Source organism: Geotrypetes seraphini, chromosome 17 (assembly GCF_902459505.1).
Source record: "Geotrypetes seraphini chromosome 17, aGeoSer1.1, whole genome shotgun sequence".
Lineage (NCBI taxonomy): Eukaryota > Metazoa > Chordata > Amphibia > Gymnophiona > Dermophiidae > Geotrypetes > Geotrypetes seraphini.
In genome coordinates, this window is record NC_047100.1 from 31,148,350 (window position 1) to 31,160,994 (window position 12,645).

The window sequence follows — 12,645 nt, forward strand, 5'->3', positions numbered from 1 at the left end:
TATTATTCAAATCATGTTCCCAGGCTCTGGTTTCTGTTTGTCTTCTGTTAACTCACTCACCAGGGTCTCCTGCCCATTTGACGTTTTCTTTCTCTATGCTCACTATTCACCTTCCCTTCCACTGCCATATCCAACATCTCTTTCCCACTGTCTACCATCTCTCTTCTTTCTTTCTCTCTGCCTTGTGCCCTGGGTCAAATCTCTCTATTTCCCTCCCTGCTGCATTTTCCCTTCCTTCCCTCCATTCTCATGTGCAACATTTCTTTCTCTCTCCCCTGCACCATTTCTCCTTGCCCTCCATCCTATGTCCAACATTTTTCTCTCTCTCTTTTCTCCATGCATGTCTCCCTCTCCTCCAACATATGCAGGATTTGTCCCTCTCACCCCTTTCTACCTTTGTTGTATCTCTCCCTTCCTCTCTTCCAGCCCATGTCCCACAATTCTTCCTTTCTCCCTCCATGTGCAGCAGTTTTCCATCCCTCCTTCCCATTTCCCTGGGTAGCATCTCTGAACCCGACCGACCCCCACTAAGGCTGTGATACAACAGAGGGAAGGCCCCGACGGGCGGACCACAAGCAGCCTCTCTCATTGTCGGCAGCCTTAACTTGCTGCTCTGCAGTGTTAGCCCTTCCTGTCTGCCAGGTCCCGGAAGCCCTGATGCCGGCAGTGAAACTCCCAGACCATGATGCCGACCCCAGTAGAAGCCCACCCTCCCTGCCCCCTCCTTGATACGCCACTGGCTTGATCAACCTTACAACATTGAGCAAAATCTACTAATTCTTGAAAAATCTGACCTCTTTCTCAAGATACCACATGCAGTTGTCTTCTGACCGAGTTGGGGGAGAATTCTATACATTTGTCCTATTCTGACTTCATGAAGTGAATGACTGCCTAGTTCCTTACCAGTAACTGACACTAGGACCAAGGAAACTCTACCATATCTACTAAAATAAAATCATGATAGTTGCAATGTCATCTAATCATGGAGTATTTTTTATACTGAGGCCCTGAAGCAGTGGCGTAGTGCCACAAAACGATTGACGGCTGGTGGACTATCTATCACTTGTTTTTTTTCACCTTGTTGCTTTTCACATTAACAAAAGTTTTTTCTGCCTCACCTCTCCTGTTATCCGAGGCTTTTTCTTTTTGTTTGTGAAATTCGTTTGGTGCACAGCTGGGTTGGTTGTAGCATTACTAATGGAGTGAAGTTTTTTGCTTTGGTCTAATCATAGGACAGCAGTATGGCAGACACAAAGCGGTGGTTAAATACTTGACAGTTTTCGAGAACGATCTAGAATGATAAAATGAAAACAAATGCACTATTTATGGCACCAATGTTTCTCCCACCCCAAAAGGAAGATGCTTTGGAAAGACTCTGAAAACAAACTGCAACTTCATTTCTAATATTTAATGCTGTCTTTCATTAATTTATTTATTTGGGGGGAGGGTGAAGACTTCTTGGCAGGCATCCATCCCTGTGTCCAGTCTGACCGGACAGAGTCAGCTGAGATTTAGCACTACCAAATGAAGGACGTGCTGACACAACCCACTCCTTTAATTGCTATTATGACAAAGAGGATGAAATCCAGAGCCCCACGGCCAGCTCTTCCCACTGTGAGAGCCAATGGGGTTCTCTTTCCCCCTTCCCTCCCTGCCTCGTGGGAATTCAGCTCTCTCATCTGAAAGCCTTGTTGGGCAACCACAGCCTCCAGCTTAATGAGCCCTGGATGGTCCTGTTGGCCAAGAAACGCTGGTCGAAAACTAGAAAGGGTTTCCAGCACCCTAAGGGATTTCAAGCTATTAAAAATGCATTTCCACATATGCAGAGGACTTTTATAATGGCTTGGAACAAAAGTTGAGAATAGTGCACTTATTTTATGCTTGTTTTATAAAGGCAAAAACATCAAAAACCACTATAATAACCAGGGTACGATTTTCCAAAAGGTTTTTTTTTTAAAATGTGTTGAAAACATACACAGACAGAAAAAAAAACAACCACCCCTCCTTAACTGTCCAAGGGCTTGACTGGTATAATTATAGGACCCTTAAAATTTGTATTTTAAAATTTAATTTTTCAAAGTCAACTATAAAGAGTGAAAAATAAATAACAGAAAAATTCCACTTATCTTATTTTCTCATTATACCTCCTTAGATCACGTACGGTCTCTTTTACAAAGCCACAGTAGCGATTCCCGCATGGCAAAGGCGATGCAACCCGTTCTGTTCCTGTGGGCTGAATTGCATTTGCTGTGCCTTTGTAAAAGGTGCCCTTAAACCGTAGGATTCAATTTAGCTCACAGGTAGCCAACATGCCTTAAAATTAACACCCAGAACACATGCTAATGTAAAGATGCACATTTACGTTTTCTCCTATGAGAGTGCCAATAGGCGTATACAGTACTCCCCCGATATTCCATTCCAGGAACCCCCGCGAATGTTGAAAAACCGCAAATACGTTTTTTAGCAGGGGAGACAGGAGAGGGCAGCAGGAGCGCCGGCGAGTGAAGGAAATCACTCGTGGTATGCTCCAACCGCCTCTTCCTGTACTAAAGTCCTGGCCTGCGTGTCAAAGCAGCTCCTGATTGGTGAGGCCCGACTTTAGTACAGGAAGAGGTGGTTGGAGCATACAGTGAGCGATTTCCTTCACTCGCCAGCGCTCCGGCTGCCCTCTCCTGCCCAGTCATTCGTGATCGGAAAATACCGCGAATCGCGGACCACAAATTCGCGGGGGAGCACTGTATATGTATTGCTATACACTGTGTGCATAACTATTCAAGAGGACTGGAAACAGTCAGGGAATGGAGAGGGAGACTATAGAACCAGAGCGATATAAATGACACAAGCTAAGGAAAGGAAAGGGTTTGGGATTTGACGTACTGCCTTTTTGTGGTTACAATCAAAGCAGTTTACATATTATATATACAGCAGATATTTATTTTGTAGCTCTGGCAATGGAGGATTACGAAGGGGTACTGAAAAGTTCTCAGCCCAACCAACCAACTTCCTATAATCTGAGTGTTATTTTGCCACTGTGGCTGAAAAGAGTGTTATCTTATTTTGTTAAGTGCCAATTTGCTGAAACAAAATGCTAAGTTTTGACACTGTTATAGATAGATCATTGATTGAACCATATCCATGTCATTCTCTTCTTGGCTGGGCTGAGAACGTTTCAGCACCCCCTGGTAGTGTGAAGAGTTTCAGTCTCTGTTAACCAGAGCTGAGATTGTGATGTCATAATGCCTCATTCCACCAATAAGAGCCAACCTCATCAGTGATGTCACAATGCCTCATTCCACCAATAAGAGCCAACCACATCAGTGATGTGACAAGGGCTTGATTGTCCTATACTTGGCTCACTTTTATTACATATAAGGGGGTGCTGTAAAGTTCTCAGCCCAACCAACCAACTTCCTATATTCTGAGCGTTATTTTGCCAATGTAGCTGAAAAGAGCTGGTAAGAGTTACAAGGAATCAAACCTAATTCCCAACTATTCTTGCCTAAGTCTGAATGCCTAAATATTGGAGCTGTATGACTGTCGTACGCTACAGCCATTTGAAACATCTGTTCAGAATTCAAGGACCACCGATGCAAGCATTACCCAAAACACAAGCCTGTCAAGTGGTTGGTTTCCTATAAAGGTTCATGTGACACTGATTCCGTAGTCTCTTCCTGCATTCCCTGTCTCTGCTCTTTTCCTTTTACGTCTGCAGAGGCTGTTTCTTTTTTTTTCCTCTTCATAGCCTATGTGAATACATCACAATCCCACCCCATCTCTGGCCCTGGGATAACTTATGCACAGCATGGCCCTGATTCTATATAGGTCACCTAAAAAATTGGTGCCAGAAGTACATCTCACTATAACCCCCTTCTAATTTATAGTGATACCCACCTGTCTACAAACACAGTAGCCCTTATGGCTGCAAGTGGCACCTATACTATATACCAGTATAGTAGGGTTTTGGTGGCCTGGGTCCTCCTCTCTATGGTTCACTAACCCACCCACCAGGCTACAGATTTTTGAGGGGTGGGAGGAGGTCAGTGACCTCTGGGGGAGTGGAAAGGGGGGTCATACCTTCATGTATCCAGTGATGATCTGGTCAGCTTGGGTACCTTTGTAGCACATAGATGCTTCTAAAAGAGGTCTAGCTCCAAACATCTAAGTTCTGTCCTGGAAAAATGATTGCATAAAAGAATAATCATATCATATAAAAGTCTGTGAGAATAACCACATCTTGTGCACTGACTTAAGCTTGCTAATATTCTGGAGTAAGAGGCAGGAAATTAAATAGTTAGGCATAAGGGGTTCCCCTTTTTAAGGGTGTTAAACTCTTAACGTGCAGTTGGCATGTGAAACACATTAAAGCATTTTGTAGGACTTTGGTTTTATATTAACCTACACATCACTGATTTTTTAAAAATATTTTTGAGAGGGGGCGTCATAGGCAGAGAGTGAATGAGCTAGCGTATTATATGTAATGTGTATTAACTAGGAGATAGCTAATGCAGTGGTTCCCAACCCTATCCTGGAGGACCACCAGGCCAATCGGGTTTTCAGGCTATCCCTAATGAATATGCATGAGAGAGATTTGCATATAATGGAAGTGAGAGGCATGCAAATCTGCTCCATGCATATTCATTAGGGATAGCCTGAAAACCCGATTGGCCTGGTGGTCCTCCAGGATAGGGTTGGGAACCACTGCATTAGCTATCTCCTAGTTAATACACATTACATATAATACGCTAGCTCATTCACTCTCTGCCTATGACGCCCCCTCAAAAATATTTTTAAAAAATCAGTGATGTGTAGGTTAATATAAAACCAAAGTCCTACAAAATGCTTTAATGTGTTTCACATGCCAACTGCACGTTAAGAGTTTAACACCCTTAATAAGGAGAACCCCCTTATGCCTAACCAAGACAGGGTTGGGAACCACTGGGCTAATGCAACTGGGGATAAAATTGTTTAGTTATGCAGACGACATAGCTATTATTATTCCTATCTTAGATTCTCTCTCATTGTCGCAGAAGTATTCAGACAGATGGAACAATGGATGACTGAATTTAGTTTGAAACTAAATTCAGAGAAAACAAAACTTTTTTTCGCCTCTCCATGGCAAAATTGCACCATGGCAAAACATCTCTGACTATAAACAACATGACATATCCAGTTGACTCAACTATTAAGATCTTGGGTGTAATCTTGGACCAGAATCCGACCATGAAGAATCAGGTCTGGTAAGGAAAGGTTTTCACACTCTATGGAAGCTCTGCTCAATCAGAACATACTTTGGTGTCACCTCATTAAGACTCTCGGTTCAGTCCCTGGCCCTGAGTCAATTGGACTATTGTAATATTGTTTACTTGGCAGAACACTGAGAAACTTGCAGAAATTGCGTATTGTTCAAAATGCAGGGGTGAGACCGATTTTCAAGTTAAAGAAGACCATGTCACTGCCTACTTCCGTGAACTGCACTGGTTACCAGTGGAGGCTCGGATTCAGTTCAAGTTCGAGTGTGTTTGATCGAACCCCGAATTATCTCACGAGTTCATTTTCACTCGCAACTAGTAAACATACTAGACGTTCACATACCATTTTTACTTTTCCATCGGTAAAAGGATGTAAATTCAAAAAATTCCACCAATGTCTCTTATCCTATCAGGCAGAGCGTCCTGGGGCAAAGACTTACATCTCTTTAATCATGACTTCTAGTACCTATTTAGATTTTAGAAGGCATTTGAAAACATATTTGTTCACCAAATACATAGGAAACTAAGTCATTCTATTCAATTGCAACAACTTCCTCTTTTGTAAACCACATAGAGCTTCACGGTCCTGCGGTATACAAGTAGAATGTTATGTTATATTAATAATAACAGCTTATATACCGCAATACCGTGAAGTTCTATGCGGTTTACAGAAGATTAAGCAAAAGTAACAAATTGAATTGACTTTAAGAGGGGAGGAAGAAAGAGAATTAATAAGACAGGAAATTCATTGTTGAGGAGAGAGTTAGCACTTTGAATCTCCTAAATAGGTGGTAGCAATTGCTCCCGTGTTGGTTCTATGCAGATACTGCATACTAATGAGAACATTAGTACATGACCTGCAATGAAATATATTTTAAAAAATCCCCCTCCAAAAGTACTGCATTAAATCTGGCCTTAGCACAAGGTAAAATCCTGCATTCTCATACATTAAGCCCAGATTCTAGTACATTTTATTAAAAAGGCCCTAAGAGCTTGAGCTAGTACTAAAAAAAAGAATGAGCTCAATCCAAATAAATAATAATAATGGGCCTGATATTCACAGTGATTTAGCCAATGGCTGACCAGTTAAATCGCTTGGTCGGGGTTACTTGCTAATATTCAGCAGCACAAGAGGGCATCTGCTCAAACTCAGGGGCGGGAAATTTCATGGCGACATCAGGAAGTATTTCTTCACAGAAAGAGTGGTTGACCGTTGGAATAAGCTTCCAGTGCAGGTGATCGAGCCAGCAACGTGCCGGACTTTAAGAATAAATGGGATGCCTATGTAGGATCCCTACGAGGGTCGAACTGAAGAATTGGTCACTAGGTAGAGACTTAAGAGGATGGGTCAGTAGAGTGGGCAGACTTGATGGGCTATAGCCCTTTTCTGCCGTCATCTTTCTATGTTTCTATGTTTCACTTAACCAGCAAAGTGCTGCTGAATATCACGGTTAACGCTGAGCAGAAAGCTGGCTATTTTAGGGGCAGTTCAGGGAAGGAGTCAGCACTTAACTGCTTCAGGGCTGATATTCAGCTCTTAAGGGGTCAGGTTTAGCGGCTCATTTAAAAAAATAAATAGACATGCAAGAGACAACATAAACTAGTGCTTGGACGTCCAAGTGGACATTTTCAAAACTGACTTATTTGCATCCAGAATAGAAATGGGCATATTGGTAGGCATGCCATGGGCAGGGAATGGGCGGGCTTAGACTTGGACGTTCTGCATCTAATCAAACCTTTACCAGGATGTCCTAAATGAAACTTAGATCTTTTCAACTAGACCTGTATGAGAAGCGTCTAAGTGTCAAAAGGGTAGCCAAACTGACAGATGACCCCTGGAGGGATTAAGAAATGAGCCCCACACACTCCCCCAGTGGTCACTGATTCCCGCCCCCCCCAATTTGAATAAAACAGTACATACCTCTTCATAATTGTATCCTGATATTTGCTGGTGTCAGACTATTTTCAATTGTAAGATGTAAAATAATTATTTATACATTACTTGTTGGACTATTCATATTTATCTCTATCTCTACCTCTGTCTTTATATTTTTATCTTTACCTTTCATAAATTGTTTCTTCAGGTACTTTAGTTAGATTGTGAGCCTTTGGGACAGTTAGAGAATTTCCAAGTACCTATCTTATTTATTTTTATCTATTGTATCTTTTTAATGCATCATTTTTGTAAACCACTTAGAAACCTCACGGTTATTAGCGGTATATAAGAATTAAATTAAATTAAATACCTAGTTCTAGAAGAGCACATTTGATATGGGAAAGCCTAGTAGAGCATCACACAAGTGTCTTTAAGTAGTCAGGTAGGTCGGCTAGTGAACCACAGAGAGGAGGAGCCAGGCCCATAAGCCACTCTAACCACATTGATGAGCCCACCAAAACCGTATTATACTGCCAAAAGGGCTATTGAGGTGGTGGACAAGTGGGTATAGTAGGTTTTGGGGGAGTTTTGGAGGGCTAACCATCCATTATAAGCGGGTTATATGGTGAGATGTACTTCTGGCACTGTTTATGTGAAGTTCACAGCAGTGCCTTCTAATGTGCCCCAATGTTCTGTTGGCATATCTGTGTGGGCAGTCTATTAGAAAGCTGGCCTCTTCCACATCCAAATGGGCTTCATTTGGACATTTTCAACTTGGACGGGATTGTGGTCGAAAATGGGGAATAAAGTTAGAAGTCCTGAGGTTGGACATCTAGTTCGACGCCCTGGTGGCCAAGATATCCAACTAGATAATTTTCCCCCCAAAATGTTGGATGTCCAGCATGTTTGAAAATGGACCCTTCTGGAAGTCCAATTTTGGATGTTTTGTGTGAAACGTCCAAAGTCAGACTTTGATGTCCTATCAAAAATGCCCCTCCACCTGCATAAATGGGACTGCATAAAAATCTGTCCTATTCCTTCCCCCCCTTTTAATAAGTTGCGGTTGCTATAAAAAAAAATTGGGGATGTATTTTTCGAGAATGGACTTTAGACGCTGCCAACTTTGGGTGACTAGCGCCCTAGGCCCAAAACAGATTTAGACTTTTTTTTTTAAAATTATGCCGCACCACGCCTTTTTTAGTGTGGCAATAATAATGATAATCCTAAGATGTGCTATCCTGACTACATTTTTTCTAGGTCTTAAAACCTTCCTAGGAAGACGGAGAAAATGACATCATCAACAGTGCTTTGGACGCCCAAAACCTAATTCTATCATTGACCGTATCGCAGTACAGGCCAGTTTTATCTGAGCTAAAAACCAAAATGAGCAAGACAATACTGTTGAGGAAATATATATATATTTGGAGTGCAGTAAAATGTGTGGGTTTTTTGTTCCCAAGCATATTTTGCCATAAGGAAACCACTTCCTGCATTCCATTTCCTGTCCCTTTCTTCCTCTAAGATAATAAATCACAGATAGCAATGTCCATAATTGTTCAACTTAGTCACAAAAGCAGGGATGCTCTGAATTACTTGGACTGGAACAGTGACCTTCACCTTCAAGCACCAATGTTCATGGCACGTTGCCTGTTTTCTGGTGCTGGAATGTGTGTGGGAATGCCGACCATGTGAGGGGGTTAACTCTGCCAGGTGTGTCTTCAGAATACATAAGGGAAAATGTACATGTGTTTTCATGAGATATGCAAGACAGAGGCATTGTAGGTATTGAAGACCCCAAGGCACACACACACACATACTCTCTCTCACACATCTTTTCCAGAGAAAGGAAAATGATAAAACCAGAGGACATAATTTGAGGCTGAGGGGTGGGAGACTCAAGAGCAATGTAAGGAAATTCTTCTTTACGGAGAGGGTGGTGGATGCCTGGAATGCGCTCCCGGGAGAGGTGGTGGAGAGGAAAACAGTGACGGAGTTCAAAGAAGTGTGGGATGAAAACAGAGGATCTAGAATCAGAAAATAATAGTAATATTGAAGAACTAAGGCCAGTACCAGGCAGACTTGCACGGTCTGTGTCTGCATATGGCCATTTGGTGAAGGATGGGCTGGGGAGGGCTTCAATGGCTGAGAGGGTGTAGATGGGCTGGGGTGAGCTTTGACGGAGACTTCAGTAGTTGGAACCTAAGAACAGTCCCGGGCAGAGCTTTGGATTCTTGCCCAGAAATAGCTAAGGAGAAGAAGGAAAAAAAAAAAAAACCCCAACAAATTTTTAGATTGAATCAAGTTGGGCAGACTGGATGGACCATTCGGATCTTTATCTGCTGTCATCTACTATGTTACATGCATCTCTGCATATACTGGTGTAGTAAGGGGGGGCAGGGCCGTGGAGTTACAGCCGAGAAGTCAGAGACAATTTTGGGTACTAGAGTTGGAGTCAGAGTCGTGGGTACCAGAAACTGAGGAGTCGGAGTTGAAATCGAAGGATTTATCTACCAACTCCACAGCCCTGCTAGGGCTGTGGAGTCGAAGTTGGAGTCAGAGACAATTCTGGGTACTGCCGTTGTGGGTACCAGAAACTAAGGAGTCGGAGTTGAAGGATTTATCTACCAACTCCATAGTCCTGCATACAACCCTAGGTAGATGGCATCCTGTGTTTCTTTTTGAAAAACACAGAGGATTCATTCCACATGTCTTTATCTCTATCCCTTGTTCTCTACATCTCTCTGGGGCTTCTTCTTCCTATTTTTATCTTTAAGATAGGAATGATGTTCTTTTTCTCATAGACGCTTTAGTTTAGATTGTGAGCCTGTTTGGGACAGAGAGTGAAGCCAAAGTACCTAATGTATTTCATGTACAAGTGGTATATCAACACAATACTATACAATGTAGATTCTTTGTAGGTTTGTTCTCTTTTCTGCTAACGGAAGGTGAACTGGTGGTTCTTGAATATTGCAGTGCTGACTTTCCATAGATAGGTTAGTGCAGTCTGAGTGTTTATTTGCAAGGTTTTGTTGCTCTCACTGATGTGACCAAAAAACGCACCAAGTGGGGAATTGGTCTGTACAAGTCGGCCTCGGATACAATGAGCTTTATTGATTAAAAACACAGATATGAACTAAATACATGACTATAAAGTGCTTCTGTGACCCCACATGGTTCGGGCTTCGACCTCCAACAGGAAGCCTGCCTCGGGGGGGGGGGGGGGGGTGAAGTAGTCAATCCAGTAGATGGCGCTGTAGTACTTAGAGCACTGGTTCTCAACCCAGCCAGTTGAGTTTTCAGGATATCCCTAATGAATATGCATGAGAAGAGGAGACAGGCATGCAAATCCGTCTCATGCATATTCATTAGGGATATCCTGAAAACCCAACTGGCTGGGTTGAGAACCAGTGCTCTAAGTACTACAGCGCCATCTACTGGATTGACTACTTCACCCCCCCCCCCCCCCCGAGGCAGGCTTCCTGTTGGAGGTCGAAGCCCGGACCATGTGGGGTCACAGAAGCACTTTATAGTCATGTATTTAGTTCATATCTGTGTTTTTCACCCCTGAAGCTCCCACTTGGTGCCTCTTTTGCCTTCTTTGACCTTGTGTCTGTGGCTCTCACTGACGTGAGCCCAGAGTTTGAACAGAATGCTCTGCCCCTGTTGTTGGGAGTTTTGGGGTCGATTTGGCAATGAATAACCCGTATGTACTCGAATAGAAACCGGGATTTATGTGTGTGGGGGGGTCCCGGTTTCTATTGGAGCCGACGCCCCCGCTTCCTACCTCATGTGCCGCTCCCCGGTGGACCTTGGCCACTTCCCGCCCCGCTTGTTGAGCAGGTGCCGCGCGCTCATTCCTTCAGCCGCGGAGCAGCGCGAGCAGGAGCACCGCCGCGGATTTGGCGCCGCCGAGCGGCTTCCTAACTGGCTCCCGCGAATTCTCGCGAGGCAGCCGCTCCTCCGCGCCAAATCCCTCGCGCTCCTGCTCGCGCTGCTCAGCGAACGTGCGCGCGCCAGCGGTTCCCTCCTCCCCCCCCCCCCCCCACTTCCCTTTGCTCTTGGCCTAAGCTCAACTGTCCAGTCATGAATTGCACTTCTTTTCCTTACCAACCAGTGCAATGTTCGAATCAAGCCAGATCCAACCTTTTAAACATTGAACTTGGGAACCTGCATTAATACTACACTTGTACTGTTTCCCTGTGCTCTAGAGCAGTGGTTCCCAACTCTGTCCTGGAGGAACACCAGGCCAATTGGGTTTTCAGGCTAGCCCTAATGAATATGCATGAAGCAAATTTGCATGCCTATAACTTCCATCATATGCAAATCTCTCTCATGCATATTCATTAGGGCTAGCCTGAAAACCCGATTGGCCTGGTGGTCCTCTAGGACAGGGTTGGGAATCACTGCTCTAGAGCAGTGGTTCCCAACCCTGTCCTGGAGGAACACCAGGCCAATTGGGTTTTCAGGCTAGCCCTAATGAATATGCATGAAGCAAATTTGCATGCCTATCACTTCCATCATATGCAAATCTCTCTCATGCATATTCATTAGGGCTAGCCTGAAAACCCGATTGGCCTGGTGTTCCTCCAGGACAGGGTTGGGAATCACTGCTCTAGAGCAGTTGGTTCCCAACCCTGTCCTGGGGGACCTTCAGCCAGTCGGGTTTTCAAGATATCCCTAATGAATATGCATGAGAGAGATTTGCATGCCTGTCACTTCCATCATATGCAAATCTCTTTTGTGCATATTCATGAGAGATATCTTGAAAACCCGACTGGCTGGAGGTCCCCCAGGACAGGGTTGACAACCACTGACTTGTACTGTTTCCTTGTGCTCTAGTCTAGAGCAGTTGGTTCCCAACCCTGTCCTGGAGGACCACCAGGCCAGTCGGGTTTTTGGGACAACCCTCATGAATATGCATTTGCATGCCTGTCACCTCCATTATATGCAAATCTCTCTCATGCATATTCATTAGGGCGATCTTGAAAACCCAACTGGTCTAGGGTCCTCCAAGACAGGGTTGGGAATCACTGCTCTTGCTAATTCTGTCATCATAGAATCCCTAGAATTTGTGTATTTTACATAGACATTTCCTTCTTGAAATATCATTTGAAATATGTTATTAGCGGGGGGTGGGGGGGGGAGGGAGAGGTGGGGCTCAAAAGTTTTCAGCACAAGCCAGAACAGAATGACGTGGATACGGTCCAATCAATGATTTTAAACCAGTGATTCCCAACCCTGTCCTGGAGGACCACCAGGCCAATCGGGTTTTCAGGCTAGCCCTAATGAATATGCTTGAGAGAGATTTGCATATGATGGAAGTGATAGGCATGCAAATTTGCTTCATGCATATTCATTAGGGCTAGCCTGAAAACCCAATCGGCCTGGTGTTCCTCCAGGACAGGGTTGGGAACCACTGTCTTAAACAATGTCAAAAATATCAAGTTTCATTTCTGCAAATTGGCTCTTAACGAAATAAAATAATCCTCAGCAGTGAGGAAGTTGGTTGGTTGGGTTGAG

The 12,645-nt window shown here is 43.8% G+C and overlaps 1 long non-coding RNA gene across 1 annotated transcript; it reads right to left on the reverse strand.

Moving 5' to 3' along the window:
• Positions 1 to 1,124: 1,124 nt before the first annotated feature.
• Positions 1,125 to 11,062, reverse strand: LOC117351247. Its single transcript, XR_004537367.1, has 3 exons — positions 10,910 to 11,062; positions 4,075 to 4,170; positions 1,125 to 1,291 (listed from the first exon to the last, which is right to left on the reverse strand). It is a non-coding gene; the product is annotated as an uncharacterized LOC117351247 (long non-coding RNA).
• Between the last annotated feature and the right edge of the window lie 1,583 nt (positions 11,063 to 12,645).